Source organism: Eriocheir sinensis, chromosome 63 (genome assembly GCF_024679095.1).
Source record: "Eriocheir sinensis breed Jianghai 21 chromosome 63, ASM2467909v1, whole genome shotgun sequence".
In the NCBI taxonomy this organism is placed as follows: Eukaryota; Metazoa; Arthropoda; class Malacostraca; order Decapoda; family Varunidae; genus Eriocheir; species Eriocheir sinensis.
The window spans coordinates 156,329-183,158 of record NC_066571.1 but is presented as its reverse complement, the minus strand read 5'-3'; the positions used below and the strand labels follow the sequence as shown (position 1 = coordinate 183,158).

The 26,830-nt window shown below is 42.6% G+C and overlaps 2 long non-coding RNA genes across 2 annotated transcripts; both read right to left on the bottom strand.

Annotated features, from left to right (window-relative positions):
• Positions 1-3,665: 3,665 nt before the first annotated feature.
• Positions 3,666-4,782, bottom strand: LOC126986802 (uncharacterized). The gene is made up of 2 exons (XR_007739976.1): positions 4,619-4,782; positions 3,666-4,453 (listed from the first exon to the last, which is right to left on the bottom strand). It is a non-coding gene; the product is annotated as an uncharacterized LOC126986802 (long non-coding RNA).
• A 174-nt stretch (positions 4,783-4,956) lies between these two features.
• On the bottom strand, positions 4,957-25,722 carry LOC126986801 (uncharacterized). Its single transcript, XR_007739975.1, has 2 exons — positions 25,113-25,722; positions 4,957-11,976 (listed from the first exon to the last, which is right to left on the bottom strand). It is a non-coding gene; the product is annotated as an uncharacterized LOC126986801 (long non-coding RNA).
• Between the last annotated feature and the right edge of the window lie 1,108 nt (positions 25,723-26,830).

Sequence of the window (26,830 nt, the reverse complement as noted above, 5' to 3'; positions counted from 1 at the left end):
CTAAAAATTCATTGTCATTCTTTTACTAAATACATTTATGCTGTTTATCTTTCACCTAATTCTACTAACTAGGTAAAATTCTTTGACTACCTGAACACTTAAGTGAAGCACATCTTGACCCACTCTCCCTTCGCTGAAATCTCCATCCTTGGAGATTTCAATGTTCACCACCAGCTTTGGCTTTCATCCTGGTGAACAAGCCTACAACTTTGCTCTCCTCAGTGACCTGGAACAGTTAATTCAGCACCCTACACGTATTCCCGACCGTCTTGGAGACCGGCCCAACATACTAGACCACTTCCTTACCTCTAACCCTTCTGCTTACTCTGTCAAACTGTTCTCTCAGTTGGGCTCCTCCGATCACAACCTTATTTTTGTATTCTGTCCTATCGCTCCAGTACACCCTCTGGACCCACCGAAGAGGCGATGCTTCTGGCATTTTGCTTCAGCTCGGTGGGACGACCTGAGGATGTACTTTTCCGATTTCCCGTGGAATGATTACTGCTTCCAGGATAGAGATCCCTCTGTGTGTGCCCAGCGCATCACAGAGGTGATTGTCTCAGGAATGGAGGCATACATTCCATGTACTTTCTCTACTTCCCATGCTAAAAAGCCTTGGTTTAATCACGCTTCTTCTCGTGCTGTCAAAGATAGAGAGGCAGCTCACACAAGGTACCAGAGCCTTCAAACTCCCGCTAACCATGTCCTTTAAATTTCTTTACATTTCCGCCCGGAATCGTGCCAAATCTATTCTTCGACTTACCAAAAACTCCTTTATCCATAGCAAATGTCAACACCTTGCTTTTTCTAATTCTTCCAGAGACTTCTGGCACTTAGCCAAAAAATATCTCCTCCAATTTCACTTCTTCCTCTTTCCCGCCTCTTCTTAACCCAGACGGCAGCACTGCCGTCTCTTCTATCTCTAAGGCTGAACTCTTCGCTCACACTTTATGTAACAACTCCACTCTGGACGATTCTGGGCATATTCCTCTTACTCATCCCCCCTCCGACTCCTTTATGCCTGTTATTAAGATTCTTCCTAATGATGTTTTCTATGCCCTCTCTGGCCTCAACTCTCAGAAGGCTTATGGACCTGATGGAGTGCCTCCTATTGTCCTTAAAAACTGTGCTTCCTTGCTGACACCCTGCCTGGTCAAACTCTTTCGCCTCTGCCTATTAACATCTACCTTTCCTTCCTGCTGGAAGTACGCCTTCGTACAGCCTGTGCCTAAGAAGGGTGACCGTTCCAATCCCTCAAACTACCGCCCTATAGCTTTACTTTCCTGTCTATCTAAAACTTTTGAATCAATCCTTAACCGGAAGATTCAAAAGCACCTTTCCTCTTCTAACCTTCTATCTGATCGCCAGTATTGGTTCCGCAAGGGGCGTTCTACTGGCGATCTTCTTGCTCTCTTAACTGACTCTTGGTCATCCTCTCTTAGCCATTTCGGTGAAACTTTCTCAGTTGCACTAGACATATCGAAAGCCTTCGATAGAGTCTGGCACAAGTCTTTGCTTTCTAAACTGCCCCCTTTCGGATTCTATCCCTCTCTGTTCCTTTTTCTCCAGTTTCCTTCCCGGCCGTTCTAGCTCTGCTGTGGTAGACGATCACTGTTCTTCTCATAAACCTATTAACAGTGGTGTTCCACAGGGCTCTGTCCTATCACCCACTCTCTTCCTGTTATTCATCAATGATCTTCTTTCCATAACAAACTGTCCTATCCACTCATACGCTGATGACTCCACTCTGCATTATTCAACTTCTTTCAACAGAAGACCCTCTCAACAGGAATTACATGACTCCAGGCTGGAGGCTGCAGCACGCTTAACCTCAGACCTTACTATCATTTCCGATGGGGGTAAAAGGAACCTTGTGTCCTTCAATGCCTCAAAAACCCAATTTCTCCACCTATCAACTCGACACAATCTTCCAAACACCTATCACCTATTCTTCAACCACACTCAGCTGTCACCATCTTCAACACTAAACATCTTCGGTCTATCCTTAACTCAAAATCTTAACTGGAAACTTCACATCTCGTCTCTCACTAAATCAGCTTCCCCGAGGTTGGGCGTTCTGTATCGTCTCCGATAGTTCTTCTCTCCCGCACAGTTGCTATCCATATACAGGGGCATTGTCCGCTCTCGTATGGAGTATGCATCTCACGTGTGGGGGGGCTCCACTCACACAGCTCTCTTGGACAGAGTGGTGTCTAAGGCTCTTCGTCTCATCATCTCTCCTCCTCTTACTGATAGTCTTCTACCTCTTAATTTCTGCCCCTATGTTGCCTCTCTATCTTCTATCGATATTTTCATGCTGACTGCTCTTCTGAACTTGCTAACTGCATGCCTCCCCCCTCCCGCGGCCCCGCTGCACGCGACTTTATACTCATGCTCATCCCTATACTGTCCAAACCCCTTCTGCAAGAGTTAAATAGCATTTTCACTCTTTCATCCGTCACGCTGGGAAACTCTGGAATAATCTTCCTTCTTCTGTATTTCCTCCTGCCTACGACTTGAACTCTTTCAAGAGAAGGGTATTTGGACACCTCCCAAAATTGACCTCTCTTTTTGCCACCTCTTTGGTTTCTTTTTGTGAGCAGCGAGTAGCGGGCTTTTTTTTTATTGTTGTTTACTTTTTTGTGCCCTTGAGCAGTCTCCTTTGTTGTAAAAAAAAAAATAATAATGTACTATTTATCGCGTGGGTGATAATTACCCAAGGTTAGCATTTATGCAACTTTTTTGTTGTTTTCGGGTGATGTATACCCGACAATGGTATATACGTGTGATTTATTATGTTCATTTTTTTTGTTACCACCACACAAATCGAAATGTAACCTGTGACAACTGGTTTACTTCAGTTCCCCTTGCCACTGACCTGCTTGAAAACTGTGGCCTAACTCTGGTTGGTACTGTAAAAGGGGTGAAAAGGGAAATACCAGCAGTCATGAAGACAAAAGAAAATCAGTCTCCAGGATCATCTGCCTTCTTGTACACAAAAGACATGACTCTCCTTTCTTGTGCGTCACCAATAACCAAAACCTCAAGTAAACCAGTACTCCTATTGTCAACAATGCACAACACAGGAAGAGTACCAGATGAAGGAAAATCTGAAATAATTGAGTACTACAATAAAACTAAAGGAGGAGTCAACGTCTTCAACCAAATGACCTCCGTCTACAGTTCTTCAAGAAAAACAAGAAGGTGGTCTCTTTGTCTCATGTATGGCATTATCAATGAAGCAACTTTGAGCTCCTGGGTGATTCATACAGCCAACAAGAAAAGTAAAAATGAGAAACCCCTTTTTAGGCAGAAATTCATGCAGGAATTGGTTATTGAACTCATCACACCCTGGGTGTTAAGCAGGGTATGCACACCACACCTGAGGCAGGAACTCAAGCTTCTCATTGTTCTAATCTTCAAAATCCCCTCACATGGCAGAGCTGCAGACTCTGCAGGCCCAGTAGCAGCCGAAAGTGCCAATACTCTTGTGAGGTGCCAGTACTGTCCCAAGAGAAGTGACCGGAAGACCCGCCACAGGTGCCACATGTGCAAGAAAAGCATATACCCGAGGCACTACTATCCTGTGTGCACTGAGTGTGTGCACATGAAGGTAACTGATATTAGTTTTGAAGAAGTCTCAATGATGATAAAAACAATTTACAGGGGCTAAAAAATATATAATTTTTTTTTGTTTAATATTAAAATATTTACATAATAAAACGACATAGAAAACATATAACAAGCATATAAACATCAATACATAAAAAACACAACATATAACTACATATATAAAAACATAACAAACAACATATAACAACATAAAACATCATATAAAAATATATAATACAAAACAACTTTGACCAGAAATTTACCATTATTTTACGCCATCCCCTACGGTAAACCAAGTGTCCCAGGAAGCTGTGGCTGGCTGGAGTAGAGCAAGGCAAGTATAGAGAAGGTATCGTCATACAAGCTGGAGGAAATCACTCGTTGGCAACTCCTATAGCCTTCACGCTTAGCCCCGCCCCATCCTCGTTGTCTGCCCAAACCGACGACTTCACACACCTCACTCCCACCCTGTTTCTTGACCCCAACATTCATTTTTACGAAAAACTGAGACCACCATCATCTTCCTGAGAAAATTCTGCATCACACTAGCATAAAATTGTAACCATAATGTAAAATTACACATACGAAAATCAGAGTTAAATGAAGTAGGGAATAAATAATTTTTGCACTTATTTCCCTTCAACTCCTTAGTACTCAGCTGGTTTTCATCGCATCACTTTTTTAAGCACAGATCCTAAATCTGCATGCTTTTCTGCTTCTGATGGTGTAGGGTACGTTCCGAGGTAAAAATATGCATAGGGTCAAAATCGCCTCCGAACATAAGCCGCGCCGTGTTCATTCGCATCGGCAATTGATTACTCAAGTCAGGCTCGCCGCTCACCTCAGGCCTTGGCCTTGGGGCTGTGCGTGAGTGGCGAGCCTGACGTAAATGAATGCCGATGCTATAGTACTGTCATGGCCGGCTTGTGTTCAGAAACATTGACATAAGCCGCGCCGTGTTCATTCGCATCGGCAATTGATTACTCAAGTCAGGCTCGCCGCTCACCTCAGGCCTTGGCCTTGGGGCTGTGCGTGAGTGGCGAGCCTGACTTGAGTAAACAATTGCCGATGCGCATGAACGCTGTCATGGCCCGGCTTATGTTCAGAGGCGATTTTACATTATGGTTACAATTTTATGCTCGTGTGATGCAGAATTTTCTCAGGAAGATGATGGTGAAGTCGTCGGTTGAATGAAAGACAATGGCTAATTAAAGCTCGAGGAAGGGGCGGAGCTTATCGAGACGCCAGCCAATCATCGTCCAGGATGAGATGCCATGAACATTTCTATTTATATTTTTTATTCACCGACAATTGCTTCATAGGGTATATAACAAAAAATCCACATCTTATTTTATTTTATTGTAGTAGTTTATAACATAAAAAACCTCCGAGAGGTCCTAATAAAAAAGCTCATTCCAAAATTTGGTTCTTCACGTTCTATGAGTGACAATACCTCTCTATACTTGATTGGGAGTAGAGCTCTCAGGACTCAAGTGCAAGTCTGCAGTAGCTGAACTGTTTTCTCTCAATATCAGAAAATACATTACTTTTTTTTTATTAGGCATATGCAAATTTACAGTGTTTTTGGTTACTGTTTTCAATTACCCATTACATGTTTATTTTTACCCAAAAAAGGAATTTTCCTCATGTCATCTAGAAGGTAAAGTGTTAAAGCTTATTTGTGTTTTGAGAATAAATAAAAAAAATGATTTAAACTATTTTTGTTTAATTTTCCAAAACGGGTAAAATCCACCTGAATTGGCATTAATAGGTGTAAACGCGTCCTTAGCATTCTAGGGTTAATGACAGGGTTGACCTATGTGAACAAGTAAAAAGGTCGTGTGTGGCCCTCATTGCTCAGAGTAGACTATGCCAAAATACACATGGATGAGGCCCAGACTATGGCTATTTTCATCCCATTATTGGAGCAGGTGAGTACATTTCCCTGTCATAATGTTAGTTTTTAGCTGTTTAATGACAGGGTTGACCTATGTGAACAAATAATAAGGTCGCGTGTGGCTCTCATTGCTCAGAGTAGACTATGCCAAAATACACATGGCCGAGGACCTGACTAGGCTATTTTCGTCCCAAACACAACCTATATATATATATATATATATATATATATATATATATATATATATATATATATATATATATATATATATATATATATATATATATCATTCACGTCTTCACACTTTACCCTAGGGATAAGAATACCTGCTCCTTAACTATACGTATTATGAAGTCAAACAGGTTTGGAAACTAGCTTGACCTAGCCAGACATAACAGAAGGCAATCTAACCTCCCCCAAAAAACTAATATGACATAACCATGGTTATAGTTTATAATGTATTGGAGGTTTCAGCTAGATAGAGGTTAGCTCAGGTAAACTGCTTTAGGTTAACTTCAGTTTGGTTATGTCGGGTTAGGTTAGTTTCTATTTCTAACCCTGCGTGCCTTAATATTGTTAATGAACATGTATTTGCATCTCAAATTATAATATTAAGTCATAAATAGTGAAATGAAGTGGTGTAGTGAAGGTATCGTTTTACCTAAATCTAAGTGAACATTTAAATTGGTTAGTTGTAGGCTTCAATGCCTCTTAAATCCAGGTACACTCCATCACCCCAGCCTTCTCTCTCTCTCTTGTATTAAATCTGTCACCCTTGAGTAATAACACAACAAGTTGGTGACACAAGATCTCCCTCTCCTGAATCCAAACTGGTAATCCGAGATCATTTTCTCACTTTCTAAGAAATCCGACCACCTCTTTTTAACCAGCCTCTCGCATATCTTCACAACCATCCTCTCTCTTTCCTCCCTTAAAAATTAGTAATACGTTTGCTCTCTTCCAGTCTTGTGGTACCCTTCCTTCACTCAGGGAGGGACTCATTATGGAGTGCAGTTTCTCTGCAAGTTGCTCACTACATTCTTTCAAGATCCACCCTGATACTCCACCCGGCCCCATCACCTTTCTTACATCCAGCTTGTTCAAGCTTTCCATGACCTCCTGCACCATTAACCCTTTCATTGCATATTTGCTGGTGGTGCTAAACGCTCGCTGCGAAATCCAGCTGCACTCAAATCTCACACGTATGAGAGTGTTCCAACACTATTTCTCACAACACAGGATTGCCAATTGAGTGAGTTCTACACTAAATATGGTGGAAAATCATATCAGCCCAGCGCGGAAAATATATGGACGAGCAACTGGTGGATGTTGTTGACCAATATAGCGACATTTTTGCATAGCTTCACCTATCACATGACTGATATTTTGACCAAATAGTTGTATATTTTGCAGTTGGCAATACTGCCCTGCCAGCACCCCATCATCAAGAGATCTAACTCAGTAGTTGCCTTGCGGCTGACCGTCACGCACGTATAAATGTACGTCTTCACAGGCAACACCCCCTGAATGTGCCTGTACATTTGCAGGAGAGGATTACATTACTGAATCGTATAGATCTTGGCCTCCTCTTTCCAATGGAGTTTTGTTTTTTAGCTGTGATAAATAGTTTTTGAGATACAGAGGCTAAAAGAGCGAGCACTAGTGTCACTTGCTGGTGGTGCTAAAAGCTCGCGGCGAGCGCCAGTCGCACTCAGAGCAAAAAACATCTCCTGAACGTGCCTGTACGTTCTCAGGAGAGGCTTACATAACTGAATCTTATAGATCTTGGCCTCCTCTTTCCAATAGTGTTTTTATTTTATAGCTGTGATGAATAGTTTTTGAGATACAGCGGTTAAAAGAAATCCCCTTCCCCCGCTGGGGTGCCCGAGCGCGCCTGAGGGGATAGTCTCGTTGCGAGCGCTTACCAAAGAAAGGGTTAACTGTATCTCCTGCACAACCCTTCCTCTTTCCTGGCATGGTGGTTGTGCAAATTCGTTTTCTTTTGTGAAAACGCTATGGCAGCTGTTGTTCATCATTTCTGCTATCTCTGCTGGGTACTCATATGTAGTTCCATCCATTTTCAGTTTATCGATTGTTTCTCTATTCTTTAATTTGCCGTTCACATGTCTATAGAATAGCTTGGGTTGGTCTTTGCACTTGTCGATTATATCTTTTTCATATTTCCGTTTTGCTTCTCTTCTAATCTTTGTATATTCATTCCTTGCTTTTTTTAAATCGTTCCACGAGTTGATTCTTCTTCGTCTCCTCCATCCCTTCCAAGCTTCCTCCTTTCTCTTTCTAGCTGCCTTGCATCTTTTGTTAAACCACTCCTTTTACCAACATCCTTTTTGGTTACCTTAGGGACATATCTATTTTTGGCTTCCTTGTATTGTTTTAAAAACTCTTCCCACTTATCCTGTGTACTCTTGGCTTTGTACAGCCCACTCCAATTTGCATTTTCAAAAAAAGTTCTCATGCTAACAAAGTCTGCCTTACAGTAGTTACTTCTCACAATTTTGTGATCCTCTTTTCGGTCAATCGTTCTCTTTTCTTTTACTTCAATTTCCACAACCGCATGGTCGCTCTTTGCTATTGGACAATCTACTATAAGATTTTCTATTACTTCCGGCTCCTTGCTAACTACCAGGTCTAGTCTTGATGCCTCGCCTTGAATGTGGCAAAGAGAAACATATTGGAATGATAGGCTATGTAGCCACATTCATTTACACTTTTACAGTCCGCGGGAGCGGAGTAGAGGTCACTTCACTATTCATACCTACAAGTTATAAATAATATTTTTGATCAGATGTATATAATTAACTCGAGTGATGAATGGAAGAAAGTGCTAGGCTAGCAATGCAGAGCTGGCCAAGCGTCGTCTCTCCTCTACCCGGACAATAAGCTATATCGCATCGTCTGTCGTGTGTCTTGTGCAGTTTTGAATTATATGTCTGGCCACTTGTCGATACTTCTCCTTGGATTTTACCGTTAATCAGAAATATAGATAATTGATTTTGTGATTTATTTTTCAGAATCTCTTTGATTTTACACACACAAGATTTATATAGTCATGCATGAATGTCGTTCCCGATGACGTCATCATCAAATGCGAGTTCATTATGTAGTATTTATTTCGCATTTCATCAAATGAAGTGCAGCTAATTATGTTTTCCTATTATTTTATACTATAGGGTCTATCACTACATTGAAAGAAAGAGCAATATATTTGTGCAGTTATATATATATATATATATATATATATATATATATATATATATATATATATATATATATATATATATATATATATATATATATATATATATATTTAGTCTTAACATAGAACTCATTTGACTCTTAATGTCTTGAACGAAATCTGTATCAAAATGTTTCGGCAAAGCTGCCTAATATATAGTTATAAGGTAAAACCTTCCACTCTATTGAATTTATTTTCTTTCTCAATATTATATTTTGTGTATCTATAAGAAAATCACTCCTAAACATCCCTTTCCTTCGAATAATATTATGCATTATTTGAACGAAAGTCATTGCAAACTGTCTCAACACTTCGTAGCGTAACTGTACATGTTCCATTGCCAGTTGCAGGAGTCTTCCTCCCCACGACTCTTCTGTTCCCTGCGTCTGTTCATTCACATCTTTTCTCAGCCACATCATTTTGGTGTCTTCTTCTCCCGCTAGCTTCCAAGCTCCTGCCAGGGCCTCTTCTGTTTCGCTCTGTGCCTTAAATCGTACCCTAATTGGTCTATCTCTTTCGCCATTGTATTTTCCAATCCTATGACAGTCATCTATTTCTTTCACCAGGTCTCTTCCCTCTTCTTGTACCCTCTGCACGATTTTCTTCACTACATCTTTCAAGTTGTTTTCCCTCACAGATTTGCTTGGGGTTTTCTCGTCCTTGACACCGAACACAATGACACACTTTCTTTTTCTCAACCGTGCCTCTTACCAGTGCCTCATTTTCTTTGATTACTTTCACTACCTTCTGTGTGTGTGTGTGTGTGTGTGTGTGTGTGTGCAGACTATAGAGCAGCCACATCACTTACCCGCTGTGGTGTGTCTGTGGGCCTGGCCGAGGGTGCAGGCAGGAGGTCAGCAGCTGCCTCAGACAAGGGTGGCCGCGGTTCCCTAGCAGGCGGCGTCCAGCAGGCACACGGCCCCTTTCATGGCCTGTGAGCAGGGCACTCACCCACAGAGTGCCTGCACCTTCTTCTTCCTCTTCCTTCTTCCTTCATCTTCATTCTTCATTCCTCTTCATTCATTCTACGCTCACTCTTCATTCATTCCTCTTCTCCAGACCTCTGTATCCTAGCATTCCTTCCTCCCTCTCTGGTCTACCTTCTTTTGTATTCTTCAGTTCCTTGCATCTTCTTCCTCTTCTTCTTCAGACCTCTGATGCCTAGCATTGCTTCCTTCATCCCTCTCTGGTCTTCCTTCTTCTGTATTCTTCAGTTATTTTTCTCTCGGTGTTCCACATGGCACACTGTTGTACTGCCTGTGCCTTTATCTCCCCCTAGTCCCAGCACAGTGCTCATCCCCCTGCCTCCCCCTCCTTCCCAGCTGGAGCCATTTGTCTGTCCATCATGCACTCACCCCGGCCACTGGCCAACAATATAGGGCTTGACAAACACCACTGGAGTGTTCATGGTGTGCATGCCTTGCACGATTACATATTCTGCCTGCAATTCCCTTGGGGCAGCAAACCAAACAAGCGCTCCGTCTATCACAGCTCCCAGGCCGGCAGTCTGCACCAGTAGTCTCTGCTTGGCCGGGTTTCTTGTGGAGCGCAGGGAAACTTGACAAACCTTCACAGAGCGTCTCCTTGATAATCCTGTTGATGGTCTGTTCTGGCGGCCCAAGTCACCGCTGCTGCACTGTGCCGGGGCAAGATGACAGAGTTGTCACCACTCTAGCTCGTGGCAGACTTGTTCACTAGGGTGCGGCTTGTTGGTGCATCTCTTAGCAGTCAGCCACAGCACGGTGCCAGTCCTCTCCAGGTGGTATTGATGACTGGTTCCCTGTCAAGATGGTCCCTCACACAGCAGCACTGCAGCACAACACAGCACCTCAGAAATGGGTCTTCATGTGCTGGGCAATGTCCTTCTTTGTTTTGAAGTGCTTCCCACACACATCACACTTGAACTCTCTCAGGCCAGAGTGTCTGAAGATGTGACGCTCCAGGGTTTGCTTGCAAGTGAACCTTTTCCCACATTCCAGACACTCATGAGGCCTTTCACCAGTGTGTTTATAAGTGTGTACCTTGAGCTGGCTCTTCATTATGAATGTGTCACCACAAACCTCACACTCATGAGGCCTTTCACCAGTGTGTGTAAGGGTGTGTTTCTTGAGGACACCCTTCTCGGTGAACCTTTGGCCACAGTGTTGGCATTCATGAGGCCTTTCACCAGTGTGTGTAAGGGAGTGTTTGTTCAGGTCACTCTTCTGTGTAAACCTTCTTCCACAAACTTGACATTCATGAAGTCTTTCACCAGTGTGGGTAAGGGTGTGTTTCTTGAGGTGACTTTTTATATTGAACCTTTTGCCACAGTCATGGCATTCATGAGGTCTTTCACCAGTGTGTGTGAGGGTGTGTGTGTTAAGGTTACCCTTCTGTATAAACCTTTTTCCACAAACTTCACATTCATGAGGTCTTTCACCAGTGTGTCTGAGGGTGTGTTTGTCGAGGTTACCCTTCTGTGTAAACCTTTTTCCACAAACTTCACATTCATGAGGTCTTTCACCAGTGTGTGTAAGGCTGTGTCTCTTAAGGTCACCCTTCAAACTGAACCTTTTGCCACAGTGATGGCATTCTTGAGGTCTTTCAGCAGAGTGTGTGGGTGTATTTGCTGAGGTCAGCCTTCCCAGGGAGTCTTTCCCCACACGCTGGCCACTCATGGTTTCCCTCACCAGTGTGTGCAAGGCTGTGTCTGCTGAACTTTCCCCCAGTCTCAAATCTTGTCACACTCAAACTTTCCCTTTCCTTTCTGGAGATACCAGCAGCAAGGTGATGGTGGTGTTACTGTTGTTGTTGTTGTTGGTGGTGGTGGTGGTTCTGGTCCTCACAGCAGTGGCAGTGTTCCTGCTGGTCCCACCACTCAGGCTGCTGCCCAGCCTTGCAGCCTCCCCTGCCCACCACTCCTGGGGTGAGGGTCTTGCAGGAACCTCAGGGAAGCTGCAGCAGGCAGCAAGGTTCCCCCGACGCCATACCCAGGGACCAAGCGGCAGGCGAGGCAAGGGATGCACCAAGGAGTCCTGAGGTTATGGCAGCGTGGACACAGAGAGTGCTGAGCACAGCGTCTGCCTCAGACCCTCACTTCAGCAACTGTCTCCTGGCACTGTGCTCCTCCCAGCATGGCCAACACCACATCCTGGGGTGCATGAGATGGGCTGTTAATGCCACGCCCTCTTCTGTCTAAGTGCCATCGGGTGCTCCAGTACTCTGTCCACTCCTGAGTGAAAAATGGAAAGGATTTAGTGATGGAAGAGTTTTGACGTTTCCTGCTGTTGGTCCCCAGGGAGACAGCGAGGCGGCCTTGCCTCGCTGCCCCTCACTGGTGGCTCCAGTTGTTGACGGCAGAGGAGGAGGAGGAGGGGGGGGAGAATTAGAGGAAGAGACTGGTGATGATGGAGTGACATGCCAGAAAGTCAAGCAGGAAAACAAGCAGGAATACTTCAGTGGCAGTTCTTAGTATTAATATTTTGATTATCGTCACATGCCACACCTGCCCTGCCCCTGTATCGCCTGTATCACTTTTACTTTTAGGCGCACATTGAGACCATAGGAGATCTTTAAAATATGCAAATTAAGTACCCCTTCATTTATTGTTCTGTGATTCAGGGATGAATAAACTTTCTTTGCAACAGAAACCACAAATAAATCTTATCATTTATGAATAATAATATGATTCCAAAACAAATTGCAAACAAAATATATACAAAAATATACTGAACAGAAAATACATCACACAATCTAGCTATATAAAGAAATATGATTGCCAACTAGCAAATAGCAAAATAAAAAAAAATACTTAGAAGCTTTAAGAGTATGTAGCAGTTTTATTATTAATACCTAATCATCCTGACTTTTCTTAAGGCAAAATCATCAATGATGTCATCATAAGAAATCTTTTCAGACGCGACATGATTAATACTAATGACAGAAAGTCCACTGAGGCGGTCTTGCATCATGGTGGACCTCAGGTAAGTTTTTTATTAGCTTGAGCTTGGGAAAACTCTCTCTGCTCCAGCCACTGTCACTGGCAAGGTAACAGCTACTCTGAGGGCAACCCAGAGGTTAGGATAGATCTCTGTAAGTTGCTTTTAATGGATGAGTCAGCAGCTCAAGTGCTGTCATGTTTTTAGATAGCAGTTCAGGCATATTCTTTAGCTCTTGTGCCAACTCTTTTCCATCTACATCAGATTGTCCTCCATAACTTAAGGTGTTACTGAGGGTTACTGATTGCTTTATCAGCTCCTTATTTGACAAGTTTTAGAAGCTTGTGAGCACACCAAACCTGTCTCTCACTTCTCTCAAGGTCTGCATTCTTTTCTGTAGTGATGAGATAGCAGCATCCGCTACCACATTGAAGAAGTTCACCTCCAATTTTTTTAAGAGCATCATTGATGGGCTCATCAGGGGACTCATAGAAAAAGTGTTGCTTCGTGGATCTTGGTTTTTTTGCTGGAGAACAGCCTCCACATTCATATCATTGCACATGTCCATGGGTGAGATTTGTGCATCCACAAAACCTTTCATGCATCAACAAATCTTTTTATGCACTCACTGATATGTGATTACTGATCCCATAAAATTCATATGAAAGTAGCATTGACAGTATAGTACTTTCATTGGGCCGAAGAACTTCAGCAAAACTTTAATCACATTTTTCTCAGAACTAGTACAAAATGAACATAAAATTATTTTTTGGTTTTACTTTCAGCACGATTTTCATGAAACTTTAGGAAATACAAGATCGTGTATCGTAGTAGAATTTGTCAAGATGTTTTTTTGTAAAACAGCATAGTTTCGATATATGGGAAAATTTTCCAAAAACAATTTCATAAGTAAAAAAAATATTTTTACAGTTTTTACAGTTTTCAAAAACACATCTTGACAAATTGTTAGAATAACAGTGAATTATCAGATGTGCATGTCACAAGAAAGTCAGTAAAAAAATGGCGGAGAAAAATTAATTCAAAATTTTCATAAAACAACAAAAAATTATTTTCTTAATGTTCATTTCATCTGATCTGATCCCCTCTTGACCTGATGTACGTGACCAGGGAAAGGGAAGAGACACGGAGAGGGAAGGGTAACTAGTGGGGAGAGGTCGCGGGCAGGGAGTGACCCTGACCCAGGGTGTGAGGGCGGGCAGGGATCATCATTAGCAGCTGAGTGCGAACATTCTTCTCGTCGCTCACCAGTCAACTAGGCTACATGTTTTATGAATCATATGACCTCGAAGATAATTTTGAAAGTAAGGATAATTTGAAATTTACTGGACAAAATGACAAAAGGACGCCAAAAAATCGCCAAGCAGGACAGAAATCCGCCAAAAAAACGCCAGCCCGCCAGCATAAAAATTTGCCCGCCAGCGAAGATAAAAAAAACGCCACATTTGGCGGGAAACCCGATAACCTGCCAACCCTGATTGGCGCTGCCCGAGTGGTGCTTTCGTTGGGGCCCGTGTGTGTGTGTGTGTGTGTGGCTGTGTTTATTGTGGGCCCGGGCTCCTCAATTTGCTAATTCTTATTTTCCACATGTTGTGTGGGACTTCTTTCTTTTCTTCCATCTCTTCTTTTTGAAAAAGAAGAGATGGAAGAAAGGAAAGGAGTCATGTGCAACATGTGGAGGATGGGAATTGGCAAATTGAGAGGCCCAAACCCATAATAAACGCAGCCACACTAGCGCGGGCCCCAATGGGGATGCCATGTGGGTGACGCTGATGCGAGGGCCTCGCCGCCAACGCTCGTCATCGCCATCAGCCGCCCGTCAGCTGTTCGGGGCCGGACCCGGCGCACGACCAGGGCTGTCTGCACGCGTGTGCACAAGCACAAGATGTCTACAGTTTCTAATTTTCCCCATAAAAGCGGACACACACTATACAATGCGTCCTGTCCAGCAGCCGAAAAGTGGGCGGAGCTAGAGGCCATGAGACAGTGTGTGTGGGTGTAATTTGTGCGGCGCGGCCTCAAGACACAGCCCGATGGCTTTCTGTCTAGGATTCTGATGTTTCTATAGCCGGGGTCCGTTGAGATTTTGTGGTCCGTTAAATCCGAAATCCGTTAAATCAGGGTCCATTAAATCGAGGGTCAAGTGTATATACAACATACAAATTATTCATGACCATAGATGCAATTTTAATCCACAGCAGATTTTCTCCTTAACATCAGTTGTAGGCAAGATGCTGGAGACAATTATAGCCAGGAGCATTCGGGACCATCTAGACTCTAGATAAATATAGTTTAATGGACATATTTCCAGTCAACATATTTACAGTCGTCCCTCAAATAATACCCAGGACTCCCATACTATTCGAAAATCCGTATAAAATTAGTGCCCCCCTTGAAACACTCCTGGGTACTCCTACGGAATCCGAGTCCCGCCTAGCTCAGCTGTTACCCACGGGCCCAAGTTGACAGTTATGCATTTTCTGCTGCAGTCACTGTAGTGTTACCACGCTGGGGGGGGTCGACGGGAGCGAAGCCTCCCCCCCATTAGAGGTCAGGATATTTAAAATTCGGTTGTAGTAGTTTAAATATCCGTCCCTTGACTTTATAATATGGAGGCGTAATGTCGTATTTTGGAGGCGCGGAGTCAATCTCCATAATTACCGTTTCGTATCTTATTTTCAGTTATGAATTAGAGAGCAATAGCAACTGTGGTAGAGAGTAAAGCCCCAAATACACTGCCGAATTTTGGCCACGAACTTGACGCCGAATCATTTCGTGAAAAATTCGGCGACCGGTTCGCCGACATGACCAAGATTCTTACAGTTCGTGACCATTCGGCGACATGTCGGCGACATGTCGGCGAATGCTCAAGACAATTCGGGGACAGTTCGGAGACATGTTGCCGACTAGTCGACCTCCATGTCGCCGAGCTCAAAATCTGAAATTTTAACGGTTTTTTCTGTCGCGGAATAACTGGCGACAAGTCTCCGAATTGTCTTCGCATGTCCCCGAAGTGTCGGCGACATGTCGGGGACAATTCTCCGACAGTGCCAAGATTTCTGACAGCTGATCATCTGATGCCCATGTGGCATATAAAAGCACGGGAATCCGCGCTTACCTCATGGACTACTACAACACCCGGGGAGCAGTGGCCTGGCAGGACAGAATTGTGGGCGAGTAAATACCATGTGTGGTAATATGTGGTAATATGTATGATAGTATGTGTAATAAAATGTATAAATGTGATTGTTTTTGTTTTGCTCTCTTACAAATATTTTAGAATGAATGAATGTTTACGTAATATCAGTAAACAAACCAGTAACTGAAAGAAGAAATAAATCTAAATAACTGAAAATGAAACAAAGGTTAAATAATGGCAGAATAATGATATTAAGAAATAAATAAAGTAATAAATAGTAAATTAGTTATGAAATAAATGAAAATGTTAGTTCCATACCTATTTTATATATTCATGATTCTTCTTGTTTTTCATATTTTCTTGTTTACTATTTATTGTTATAGTATTATTTTATTCCGTATATATATATATATATATAGAGAGAGAGAGAGAGAGAGAGAGAGAGAGAGAGAGAGAGAGAGAGAGAGAGAGAGAGAGAGAGAGAGATGGATAGATAGATAGATAGAAAGATAATACATAAATAGATAGATAGATAGATAGATAGATAGATAGATAGACAGACCCCCGTGTACACCTCCCACCGCGACCCGTTTGCCGTGTCGTGATTAATTCGCCGAATATTCGGGGACATCTCCCCGAATAGTCTTGGCCATTCGGCGACATGTCCCCGAATAGTCGGCGACATGTCGGCGACAAATTTGCCAATAAAATTTAAATTTCAACGGTCAAAATTCGGCGACAATTCGCCGAACACCGCGAATCGGACGCCGAATTGTCTGCGACATGTCGGCGACAATTCGGCGTCCATTTTGCATTCGTGCACATTCGGCGAACGGCCGCGAATTTTTCATGTAACATGAAACTTTCGTGGCGGTCGTGACCAACTGTCAAAAGTCGTATGGTGGACGCAGACATGTCCCCGAACGGCCAAGAACAGGCAAGAAAGATGCCGAACTTGTTCGCGACACAGGATGACTTGCATATTCGCGCACATTCGTGAGACAAAATTCGGCAGTGTATTTGGGGCTTATGAGAGAGTGAGTGTATGACATGGCTTGCTCGCTGGCAATGTGGAAGGCAGCGCTGCCAGGATGGCTCCGTTGCCCAGCGTGTAAACACTACATCAGAAAATGCATAACTGGCAATTTTGGCCGGCGAGTAGAAGCTGAGCCACGCGGTAAGCTCTCCCTACCGCAGCGTAACTCGTACCAAAACGTAACTTCTTCTAAATCTGAATTCCTCTGCAAGGTGAATACCTTTCTCGAACGCTTTGGGGTGCATTCAGTAGGTGTTTTGGCTTGTATCTTGAGCCCCATGTTCATGTTATGTGGTAATGCAGAAGCGTAGCTGAGGTTGTGCACACACAGACTTAGGGAAAGCGCATTGGTTTCAATCTGGCAAAACAAGTGTTCCTGATGTTGTGCACACACACGGACTGAGGGAATGTGCATGGGGTGAGAGGCAGTCTGGTAGAGCAGTGTTGCCACTCACGCCATGCTACTTGGTGCGATGAGCGGGAAATTAAAAAATCCTAAAAAAATCTTCCATGACAATCCGTATAAAACCGAAACCGTACTATTGGAAACCGTACTATTTGAGGGACGACTGTATTTCAAATTCTGTCTGTATGGATAAAATAGGCCCTAAATTCAGCTATGGTAATATTTTTTCTTCATGTAAAATAGTGAATGTGGTATAAAATATGGTTAATATTTAAGTTGAGGAAAAATCATGTGGCTTGGAAACGGGTGCTGATTGGTCATGACGTCACGAGGTAGCTAGTCGGAAGAAGGCTGCCACGGCGCCAACTTTAGGTGTATGTTTCTAGTGGCTAGCAATGCCTGGAGACCTAACCCAAAGGCGTTGGTGCTTCATGCCAATGTGCAGGAGTACGGACAAAAATACTCCAGGGAAGATATTTTTGTCTGTGCCAGTGAATCCTGCATTAAGGTTATCATTGGTATGTGGCACAATGCATTTCTAGGCTCTTCCCAGAACCGGAAACATGTCCATTCATGACTCACAGCATGGGTTCCCGAAGGTAGGTCTTGCATTACTAACCTGTTTGCCTTCTACACTAAAGTAATCAAGGCAGTTGACAGAGATGAAAACTATGACATACTATATCTAGATCTCATTAAAGCAGGGGTTCCCAAGCTTTTCCTAGCACGACCCCATTCAGCACTTTAAACTGTTCAGTGCGACCCCAAGTATGTATATATATATATATATATATATATATATATATATATATATATATATATATATATATATATATATATATATATATATATATATATATAAATATCCCAAGTGTTTATGTTTACTTCTACTTTTACAGCACTATTGTGAATTTTTGGTCACATGATGGTATTTATGTAAAGGAGAAATTAACACATAAAACATATTTAGATTTTACTTACAAAAGAAAGGTAATCAAAATGGAATTCTCAAATTTGGCAATTACAAACTGGTGATACTAAAAACACTACATAACATGCTACTCTGCCATTTCAAGTGCAATAGAACCACACTGTTTTGCATCAGTTTTGAATGGAAATTGCACAAAATCAAAAGACTCGGTTAGCAACTTTGGGAATCTAGCATTCATATTCATTCTCAGATTCTGCAAATAATTAAGTAAATCCTGTTTCTCTACTGTGAGATCCAGTGCTTCATCAAAGTCAATATCCTTTGTAGCTGTAAATTCCAAGTAGTGATGGAAATGAGAGTAACTATCAGCTTCAGCTTCTTGTAGTATCTGCAGTTTGCTGACAAAAGCCTTTATTGTACCCTGAAGGTCAAACACCCATTTCTCTGTTCCTTGAAGTTCAGTGTTGAACTTATTAATGTGCTCAAAAACGTCAGTCAGAAGTGCAAGGCGAGCAAGAAAGTGTGGATCACGAAAATAACAATAATTCTAGTGCCCCTGATCTTGCAAGGATGTGGCCACTTCACGGCAAAGAATGAAAACCTTTTCCAAAGTTTTTCCTCGTGCCAGCCACCTGACAGCAGTGTGCATTAGCAGAGTGTGGTGATTAGAATTTTCAGTGATGCACAACTGTTTGAACATGCGAGAATTCAGGTCCCTGACCTTCACATAATTGACAATAGAAATGACTACCTGCATCACATCAGCGAAGTTCGGAGACATGTCTTTTGGAGCCAAACTCTGACGATGGATGATACAGTGGTTTATTTTAATGTGAGGGTGTTTTCTTGATAGAATTCCACGCACTTCAATATTCTTACCCATCATTGATGGGGCACCATCCATGCTACATTCAATTACTTTACTCCAGTCCAGGTTGTTTTCAGTGAAGAACTTATCTATAGCATTAAATATATCCTAACGTTTTGTTGTAGTTTCGAGTGATTTGCAAGCAAGCAGTTCCTCAATGACAGAGCTCTCCTTTAGAAATCTTCCGAAGATCAGAAGTTGCGGTTGTGATGTAATATCAGTTGACTCGGGGGAGGGTTGTAAGGGAGTGAGGGAGAGGGGGGATTCAACGGTCAGTCGTGGTTCGTGTAAGGCTGCTTGAAGCAATTATAATTTATTATATGACTTGTTATTTTTTCTCAATGAAAGTACTATACAGCAATGAATTTGACATGGTCTCATAATCCCTACTTGGATATTTCGTACTCCCAGGCCTTGGGGGTACCTCAGCGACCCCATCAACCCCATGACCTCTTTATGACCCCACATAATGAGCATTCCGACCCCACTTGGGGTCCCGACCCCTGGTTTGGGAACCCCTGCATTAAAGCATTCCACAAAGTCCCTATCACTGGCTATTACTAAAACTACAGGCTCACGGCATAGATGGGACAGTTTTGAATTGGACTGGGGCTTGGCTTTGTGGTTGGAAGCAGAGAGTGCTAATCAATGGTAAAAAATCTGAATGGGGCAGTGTTACGAGTGGAGTCCGGCAGGGGTCAGTGCTGAGTCCACTGCTTTTTATCATTTACGTCAATGATTTGGACACAGGAATTAGCAGTGATGTCAGTAAGTTTGCAGATGATACCAAGATCGGTAGAGTAATTCAATCAGACCAGGACGCTAGCATTCTCCAGGGTGAGCTTAACAGACTATATGATTGGGCAGGGAAGTGGCAGATGGAATTTAATGTTGGGAAGTGTAGTATTCTGAGTGTAGGTAGGAATAACTATTCACACAATTACTTCTTAAATGACACTCCTCTAAGCAGGTCTGGGTATGAGAGAGACTTAGGAGTCTTAGTGGCGCTGACCTACATCCTAGGGCTCAATGCATTCAGGCAAAAATCGTGCAAACAGGGTACTGGGTTTCATCTCAAGGAGCGTAAGCAGTAGGAGCGCTGAAATCATCCTCAAACTTTACTTACACTAGTTAGACCTCATCACAATTATGCAGCTCAGCTTTTGTCATCCTACTATAGAATGGACATCAAGATGTTAGAATCTGTACAGAGAAGAATGACAAAAATGATTCAAGGGGTGAGAAACTTGCCTTATGAGGACAGACTGAAGAATTCAAATCTACACTCTCTAGAAAGGCGGAGGTTGTGAGGAGACCTGATTGAAGTTTATTAATGGATGAAGGGCTTTAATAAAGGGGATGTAGCTAAATGGGATGGCGGTGGCTGAGTGGTTAGCGTGTGGGCCTAGCATTCACAGCGCCATGGACAACGTCAGTTTGAATCCCCACACTAACACCTGGGATTTTTCAGTCACCGCTGAGTGGCCTAAGACTACCCACATGCTGTCCAAAAGACCATCCATCAACCCGGACTCTAGAAGAAACTGTCCAAGTGAATCAAGAATGAGTTCCGGAGGGCAGCAGGAGCCAAGCATAACTGGCAACTGGTGCCACTATAAAAATTGCCTGCGCCGTGACAGGCTTGGGCCGACCACCAGGCCCCTGAAAAAAAAAGCCTACTGGTGCTGCAGGCCGAGATGTAAAAAAAAGGGTTTGGTTGTAAATCCAGGTAGGACACTTAGCAATGGTTTTAAGTTAGATAAATTCAGATTCAACAAAGACATAGGCAAGAATTGGTTTACCAACAGAGTGGTGGATGAATGGAATAGACTTTGCAGTCATGTTGTGGGTGCCATTGGGTCTTTCACTGAACAACACTACTTGTCATCTGGTGGGCCTGGTGGAAATACCAAAATTAATATGCATGCAACGTACGTTCAAAAAAAATTTCTTAATAGTTTTTTGCTATTATTTAGATATCACATATTTTTCTCATAGCTACGATATAGACACTTGACTTACTAGTAGTATTTAACCCTTTCCATCCATGATGCAGACGTCAGTGTCACAGTATGGAAAGGGTCAAGAGGAAATGGAAGAGGATTAATCCTCTTCTAAACCTCTCAATCCTCCTCTAGATTCCTCTTAATCCACTTCCATTTCCTCTTAAGTTTTTTTTTTCTTTTACATCTATGCCTATAGCGCTGGTAGACTTGCTTGAGGGGCCTGGATGGTAGTCGGCCCCAGCCCGTCATGGCGCAGGCAAGTGTTTATAGTGACGCCATTTTCTCTTGGCTCATGCTGGGCCCCGGAACTCGTTCTTGATTCACTTGGACAGTTTCCTTTAGAGTCTGGGTTGATGGGTGGTCTTCAGGACAGCATGTGAGTAGTTTTAAGCCACTCAGCGGTGACTGAAAAATCCAAGGTGGTAGCGTGGGGATTCGAACTCGCATCGTCCATCACATGGTGAACGTGGGCCCAGCACGCTACCACTCAGCCACCGCTTATCCAAGCCACCCCCTACTGGATTAAGAGGAAATGGAAGAGGATTAAGAGATTTAGAAGAGGACTAACCCTTTCCATACGGTGACGTTGTCGGACGCCTGTCGGACGCCGACGTCGGCGTCGCCGGAGTGAAAGGGTTAAGAAATGGGGGAAATGCAAGAAATAGGAAATTTAAATATATTTTTTCCCGCATAAACAATCGTCACATGCTCTATGTTGTGCCTTTATAATTCCATATAGTAAATGTAATATTATAAGATGCTAAAGATACATGTATTATGATTTAAATTAAAAATAAGAAATAAATATAATATTTGTTGTTGGCAGCGTACGATATGTTTATCAGCAGTGCAAACAACCTCCCATGCTCTGATTGGAGGGACAGAGGAATGCATCATGTTAAGACAGTGGCATGCCAGCTGGAGGAATGTTGAGTGGCAAAATTTTCAACACTTCCTTCCACTAGTGCTTTAAAATTTTGAGAGCATGACACCATGCCAGACTTGTTTGACTTCTCTTTCTTGCATGACGGAAATATTTACCCAAGAGGCTGCACTGATACATTCCTATTAACCACGGGATAGAGTGTTGTAGGATATATTGATGAATGCTCTTATTTTGCCAACAGTGTTCATTACAACGACATGAATAATGTACAGCACTCAGATTTATTGGTGTAAACATGAGTGACCATTACAACTCTGATATTTTGTTAGTTACAGAAAAATGCCAATTAAGCCTCGCTGGACCCCAGCACGCCGCAGCGCTTTGCTCTGGCAGAGGCTCCAGCAGGGCCACCAGATGGCAGGTCAACTCAGTCAAGGACCCAATACCATAGATGCATTCAAGAAGAGGTTGGATAAATTCATGGATAGTGAGGTAAGGTAGGGTTAGGATTACAGAAGCTTCCTTGTGTAAGCCAATTGGCCTCTTGCAAACTCCTTACGTTCTTATGGTTCAGACGGCAAGCAACACGGCCGTGTGCTGAGTGCCCAAAATTCTTAATTTGCACCGAGGGTAAACACTTCCTTTACTGCAGTTTCCTGTTTTCAGAGTTTTCTTCCATTTGGTAGTTTTTTCAAGTTAAGGGGAGTGTTTTGAGGCAGTGTTTGCTGTCGTGTGAATAATAACCGTAACATGGCCATGACAATGTGGTCAAGATTGGCATTACTGTATTCACATGCCAATATCTCATTTCCTACTTGATCTGCTGTCATACATATTTTCTACTTAACTTTAAACCACCTGGAAAACAATAGGAAAGAGTGAAGAGAAAGAAAAAGCAACTGTGAAAAGAGCCATGAAATGTGTGTGGGAACCCGCGTAGCTGCAGGCGGCATAACCCTCTGGCTCACCACCGCAGCCGTCGCCAGTGACAACAACAGCACAGCGTGAAGCCTATCACACATATTTATCGGAAAACACTAAACGTAACAAAACTAACCAAACCAAATCAAACCTAACCTGACCTAACCAAAAGAAATCTAGCCTAACTTGACAACATTCAGGCCAGAGTGGCCTGCGCACAACATGGTGGCCGTAGAGTCGAGGGTCAAGATTAACATGGTCTTACTATGGCTATTATTCATCTCTGCAACAAACGATGGATCAAAACACTCAAACAAACCAAAAAACAATAAAATAAAAAATGGGAAGCAGCAATAGAGGATGTAAATACCACACAAAGACATCCTTCATAGTGGGACGGGTGTTATTCTGGAATTTTACCGATTAGTTTGGGTTAGTTTTGTTATGTTTAATTTTTTACAATATTCTGCCATAAATTTACTATTAAGAGGAAGAAAAAAACGGTAACAGCATGACCCAAATAACTGAATGTGACAGCTGATTTGAGTCTTAACTCCCATGCAAGTGAAGTAGGGAAGCTTGGATGTACTTCTGGAGTAATACCCAAATGATGCCTCAGAGCACTCACAGGAATGAAAAACTATCAAATGAAAAAAAAAAAAAACAGGCAGCGGCAATTAGTGCAAAAGAACACCACAAAGGTGTCCTTCGCAATGACACGGGTGGAGGTATACTGCAGGGAGACGGGTGTACTTCTGAAATTTTACCACATAGCTAATAAAGTCAGGTCAGGTCAGGTTAGGTAAGATTTACTTTGGTTACTTTTGTTAGGCTTAATTTTTAAGGATAAATACGTGTGATAAGCTTCACACTGAGCCACTGATGTCACTGGCGGTAACAGGACGGCGGTAACAGTGCCAGCGTGGTGACTGGAATGATTGGTGAGGGAAGTCTTAACCTAACACACAACTGCAATAGGTAAGATTGTTATAGGTAAGATGGATATAAGTAAGCTTAAAACAGGTAAGCTTGGGCTAATGTTGAGGAAGGGGTAGCCATCTCTTGTGCAGCTAATACGTACTTATATTACGGATTCTTTTGTTCCCTGAATGCAGTGCAGTAATGAATAACTTTCAGAAAACAGAAATAATTTTGATATAATGATGTATAATGTGAAAACACAGGGTGGGGGGTGAGGGGGGGCCTTGCAGGTTACGCTAAGTTAGGTTAATTTACATTTATTAGGCATGTGGTGTGGGCTGGTGGAAATACACAGCCCGGGACAGGACGGGGCAGCGGCGGGTGCACATCAGGCATTGAAAAGTCAACCATTCAGTGGTTTCCGGAAAATAAACTTTCTCCGTAATAAAAAACATATACAGCAATAGTCAGGGTCTCAAAATTAGCAGGCTGCCCTTCCCTCAACAATCCCTGAGCAGTCACCGGAGTCACAAAAAGCTTGATATAGGTGAACCTGAAATGGTTGAGCTTGGATGTGATTCTGAAATAATACCAAGCCATCACCCGAGTCCCATAAAGCTTATATGGGTAAGCTAATAACTAAGTTTGTGTGTGATTCTGAAATATTACCAACCCTTCATCTGAACCCCCAAAAGCTTGTAATAGGTAAACCTGCATAAGCTTATAGTAGGTAAGCTTGTACTGGGTAAACCTGTACTACATAAGCTTGTAATAGGTAAGCCTGCACTACATAAGCTTGTAATAGGTAAGCCTGCACTACATAAGCTTGTAGTAGGTAAACCTGCACTACATAAGCTTGTAATAGGTAAACCTGCACAACATAAGCTTGTAATAGGTAAACCTGCACTATGTAAGCTTGTATTAGGTAAAACTGCACTACGTAAGCTTGTAAAAGGTAAAACTGCACTACGTAAGCTTGTAGAAGGTAAACCTGCACTACTTAAGCTTATAATAGGTAAACCTACACTACGTAAGCTTGTAATAGGTAAACGGGCACTACGTAAGCGGTAAGTTTGTAATAGGTAAACGTGCACGGTGCAAGCTTGGGTGTAATTATTGAGACAGCAGCGAGCTGTGGGCCGCGCCCCGGAAAGGGTGCCCTACTGTCCGCGGGTCGGGGCTCACCGCCACCCAGTGCCACCTTCCCTGAGGTTCCCTCCTTCGTGCCCTGCGGTGCCTCCTCTACCGCCCTCCCCACGCAGGGCCCCGGGGTTCCCCCCAGCCCCCAGGGTACTCACAGTCATGTCACACTGATGTGATGTGATGGTGTCGGAGGTATTGCCTTTACAACGGCACCTCCTATTGATTGATGATTGATTGATTGATAGTTTATTGTTGCAGATAAACAACAAGGGAGAAGGGAGGAACATGCCATCCCAATCCCCAGGCAGGACAGTGTGTGATTATACAACTATTAGTACATGTGTAGGTAGCACCATGAAACTAAAAAGATACAATGGTAGGAAGGAAAGCACAACAAGGGAGGGGGGCGGTACCTGTCGGCCTCCCCCTGGACAATAAGAAAAAATGTGGGGACGGAGAACATTGCCCAAGCACTAGATGGAAATGAATATAGAGATAGAGTAAATACTAGTCCTTAAAGTAGAATATACTGCAGAGATCACTCTTCTAATCTTTTCTCTCTTGCCGGTGTAGTATTTTTTTTTTTCTCCTTCAGTCTTTCGATCGTCTTCGAATAGAAATCTTTCAATTATTTCATCTTAATTCGGCTTCCTGGTACGGTTGCAAGTTGCAGTTCTATCGCTCTTCTTCTTGTGTCTTGCAGAAACGAGCACCATATACAGGGTACGTAGCACAAAATGAATAATGTTCTCCATCTCTGCTCCACAGCTTGCACTCTGACTGTCTGTTTGTGTGTCTGCCTTCAACAATGCATGTCACTGATGAAAGAAGTTGTCGTATATTTCCTCTTCTATTAATTGATTCTTTCCATTAATTGTATGTATATAGGAGAGCCGGTATGATTCGGACACTTTTTAGAAAAATATTTTTAGAAAAAGAAGTTTAAGTAATAGTGTAATATATATATATTTTGTTGATCTCAAAATGTTCCTCCATCCTTTGGCTCTTTAGGCTGCTAATATGACACTCGTAGCTATTTCCAGTTTTCAGATGTAGGTGGTGAAAGACAAGTTTCTAAATCGTCCGAACCATCCCCACCCGTGGTGATGGTTCGGCCTGGGAGGTGGGATGGTACGGACACTCATGATACTCGTCATAATATTAATATAACTTAAGTTTGATTAGCTAATAAACAAGATTATATCTTCTACAAAACATTTATATAAGGACAAAGTATCCTCTCAATATTTAGAGGGGAAATAAATAAAAGGAGAACTACAAGAAACATCTCAAAATTTTTGGTATTATGGCTTCCTTCTCTTCTCACAAGCATAATATCTGAATATAAATCAACCAAATTAACCTTTATATAACCGTTGCAACACCTATAATGTTTAAATTCATATAAGTTTTATAAAAATCATGAAAAAATCAACCGTCCGAATCATCACGACTATAAAAAAGCAAATGTGTGGTCACACTCCTTTTCCAGCACGAGAGCTGGGTGATTATGTTATACGGCAATACCTTCGCCGTGCATCGCTCCGTCACCGAAATAATTTACATCTCGCTAATTGGCACGTTTTTGAAGCGAGAGCTTATGATACACCCTGAAAATATTACATACGAGATGCAGAAAAACATAAAATAGGAATTGCATCGAAAATAACAGCTCTGAGGGCGTGGTTGTCCCTTTGTGGGCCAAGGCAACAAAGTTTTGCACATTCACACAAAATCTCGCGGCACTCAGTCCCATACACTTTACAATAAGTGTGATGGCCGGACCATCCCACTGTCCGAATCATACCGGCTCTCTACTCAAACTTGTTTCATTTGCCACTTCCAAATTCCATTTTTCGTTGTCCCACTTCCT